Below are 4238 nucleotides of genomic sequence, written 5' to 3' on the forward strand. Positions count from 1 at the left end.
CTAACAGTGACCTTGTCAGGAAGATTCTTCGTTGTTTGCCAAGGTCATGGGAGGCCAAGATGACGGCAATCCAAGAAGCCAAGGACTTGAACAAGCTTCCACTTGAGGAGCTTCTTGGATCCCTAATGACGCACGAGCTCACAATGAAACAACACAGTGAAGAAGAATCCTCTCATAAGAAAAAGGTAATAGCTCTCAAATCTACTTCTTCTAACAAGGATTTATCTTGCAGTAGCAGCAGTGAAGAAGAAGATCATGAGGGAGATGATGATGAGGCTCTTCTCGTGCGTAAGTTCAGAAAATTCATCAACCGAAAGAAGTCCTTTCATCAAAGGAGAGGCCCCTCAAGTTCCTATTACAAGGATAAAAAAGGTAAGAAAAGGGAAAATGAGGGAATCGGATGCTACGAATGTAAGAAGCCGGGACACTTCAGAGCAGACTGTCCTATGCTCAAGAAGGCCAGCAAGTACAAGAAAAAGAAAGTCCTCGTCTCCACCCTATCGGACTCCGATACATCATCATCATCATCGGATGAGGAACAAGAAGAAAAGGCCAACCTATGTTTTATGGCAAACGAAAATGAGGTAATATCTGAAACGCATTTAGATTTTACCTTTGATGAATTGTATGATGCGTTTAATGAATTAATGGATGAATATAAGACAATAAGTCTTAAGAATAAAGAGCTAAAACTAACCAATCAATCTCACCTCCATAAATACGATAAATTAGTTAAGGATAAGAATTTTATCACTAAAGAAAATTTAGAACTTAAAACAAGCAAGCAAATGTTAATTCAAAAAACTAATACCTTATTTAAAGATAACGAAAAACTAACCAAGAAAATTTCTGAACTTAAAAAGGATATACAAACTATTAGAGATAATTTCACAAAAGACTTAAATGCACTAGAAACAGAAAAACAAAAGTTGGTACAAGAACTTGAAAAGTACAAACCTTTTGTAGAAAAGTTTACATATAGTTCTGAAAAATTGAAAATGATACTTAATAGTCAACGAGCTGTGTTCAATAGAGCTGGTTTAGGGTATAAACCAAAAAATAAGCAAAAGTTCCTTAGTAATTTCTTTGTAAAAGCTGGGGAAAGCAAAATTAAGAAAATAACCTGTTTTTGCTGTGGAACAATAGGACATAAAGCTAATGTGTGTGATCATAGAAAAGGAAAAGCTAAAGGAAAAATTAAAAGGGTTTGGGTTCCAAAAGGAACCAACATTACTAACCATGAAGGACCCAAGAAAACTTGGGTACCTAAAATTGTATGATTTCCTTGTGTAGGAGTGTCTTGCAGCCAAGGTCGACAAAAACTATTGGTATTTGGATAGTGGCTGCTCAAGACACATGACGGGTGACAAAGACCAATTCTTCACCCTTGAGCCTAAGAAGGGAGGTGCAGTGACATTTGGAGACAATAACCAAGGTCACATCGTTGGTATAGGTAAAGTACAAATCACCTCCTCAACCTTTATTGATAATGTACGATTAGTAGATGGTCTTAAACATAACTTACTTAGCATAAGTCAATTATGTGATAAGGGTTTTGATGTTTTGTTTAAACAATCCTTATGCATCATAACCAACTCAATTGACAATAGCTTAGTATTCAAAGGAATAAGACGTGGAAATGTCTATGTAGTAGATCTAGATGATCTTGCTAAAAACAGTCCTTGCTTAGTTGCTAGTGATACTAAGGAGAATGATGCAAGTTGGTTATGGCACCGTAAATTAGGACATGCAAGTATGGATACAATATCTAAGTTAGTTAAAAGAGATTCTGTAATAGGTTTGCCAAAACTAAAATTTGAGAAAAATAAAATCTGTGAAGCTTGTCAATATGGCAAACAATCAAGGAACTCCTTTAAATCCATAAATTGTGTCTCTACCTCTAGACCTCTTGAACTCCTATACATGGATCTATTTGGACCAACTGGAACCACAAGTCTAGGTGGAAACAAATATGGTCTTGTTATTGTAGATGATTTTTCTAGATATACTTGGGTCATGTTTTTAGCTCATAAAGATCAAGCATTTTCAGTATTTAAGAAATTTCATAAGGAAGTAACTAATGCTAGAGATGCTTCAGTCATAGCTATTAGAAGTGACCATGGAACGGAATTTGAAAATCATCTATTTGATGAATTTTGTAGTAAAAAGGGGATAACTCATAATTTTTCTGCACCTAGGACACCACAACAAAATGGAGTTGTAGAAAGGAAGAATAGAACCCTAGAGAAAATGGCTAGAACCATGCTATGTGAAAGTAACCTCCCTAAGTATTTTTGGGGAGAAGCCATTAATACATCATGTCATATATTAAATAGAGTTTTATTGAGACCCATTATAAAGAAAACACCTTATGAACTTTGGAAAAATAGAAAGCCCAAAGTAAACTATTTTCATGTTTTTGGATGTAGGTGTTTCATTCATAATAATGGGAAGAATAACTTAGGTAAATTTGATTCTAAATCTGATGAGGGTATATTTTTGGGGTATTCTACAACAAGTAAAGCCTATAGAGTTTTTAATAAAAGAACCCTTGTTATTGAAGAGTCTATACATGTTGTTTTTGATGATACTAGTGATATCTCTTCTAGCAAGAGAGTTGTTCCTGATGATGATGCAGAAATTCTTGAAGAAAAGATTGATGAGATGACATTACAAGAAGATGAACAAAAACTAATTGGAAATGCATCAACTAGCCAAAGGCAATTGTGGATCATGGGCTGACTAAGGCTTGGAGGTATGCTCATGGACATCCTAAGGAATTAATTTTAGATGCTCCATCTCAACCTGTTAGGACTAGAGCATCTCTTAGGAACTTAAATAATCATCTAGCATTTGTCTCACACTTTGAACCTAAACACATAGAAGAAGCTGAAAAGGATGTAAATTGGATAAATGCAATGCAAGAAGAACTAAACCAATTTACTAGAAACAAGGTATGGAACCTAGTTAAACGACCCTCTGAATATTCAATAATAGGTACCAAATGGATATATAAAAATAAACTTGATGAAAATGAAATTGTAATTAGGAACAAGGCTAGACTAGTAGCAAAGGGCTATAATCAAGAAGAAGGTATAGACTTTGATGAAACCTTTGCTCCTGTAGCTAGACTTGAGGCAATTAGATTGTTACTAGCATTTGCATGCTCTAAAGATTTCAAATTATTTCAAATGGATGTAAAAAGTACCTTTTTGAATGGGTATATTAATGAGGAGGTGTATGTAGAACAACCTTCTGGTTTTGAAAATCATCAATACCCCAATCATGTGTATAAATTAAACAAAGCACTTTATGGTTTGAAACAAGCACCTAGAGCATCGTATGAAAGACTTAGCAAATTTCTACTAGATCATGAGTTCTCTAGAGGAAATGTAGATACAACACTGTTTTTAAAGAAGAAAAACAAAGAAATGTTACTAGTGCAGATTTATGTTGATGATATTATTTTCGGTGCTACTAACAATCGCCTCTGCAAAGAATTTGCTGACTTGATGCAGAGTGAATTTGAAATGAGCATGATGGGAGAGCTGAACTATTTCCTCGGGCTCTAAATCAAACAATCTGAAGAAGGGATCTTCATCAATCAAGCTAAATACATCAAGGAGATGCTTAAGAAGTTTGATATGGAAGGAAACAAGTCAATCAGCACACCCATGAGTTCATCATGCAAACTAGACCAAGATGAATCAGGAAAATCAGTAGATCAAAAGATGTATAGAGGTATGATAGGATCCTTATTATATCTCACTGCAAGTAGACCTGATATCATGTTTAGTGTATGCATGTGTGCTAGATATCAATCTAATCCTAAGGAATCACATTTAATTGCAGTTAAGAGAATCTTTAAATACCTAATAGGAATAAAAAATATAGGTTTATGGTATTCTAAAGAATCTAGCCTAAACTTAATAGGGTATACAGATTCAGATTTTGCTGGTTGTAAACTTGATAGAAAAAGCACCAGCGGGTCATGTCAATTCTTAGGAGAAAATTTAATCTCATGGTTTAGCAAGAAACAAAACTCGGTTGCATTATCTACAGCTGAAGCCGAATATGTTGCTGCCGGAAGTTGTTGTGCTCAAATCATGTGGATCAAACAACAACTTGAAGATTATGGAATTAAACAAGATAAAATTCCCATTAACTGTGACAATACAAGTGCTATTAACCTAACTAAGAATCCAATTCAGCACTCAAGAACCAAACACATTGAGATA

Source organism: Phoenix dactylifera, unplaced genomic scaffold (assembly GCF_009389715.1).
Source record: "Phoenix dactylifera cultivar Barhee BC4 unplaced genomic scaffold, palm_55x_up_171113_PBpolish2nd_filt_p 002213F, whole genome shotgun sequence".
Lineage (NCBI taxonomy): Eukaryota > Viridiplantae > Streptophyta > Magnoliopsida > Arecales > Arecaceae > Phoenix > Phoenix dactylifera.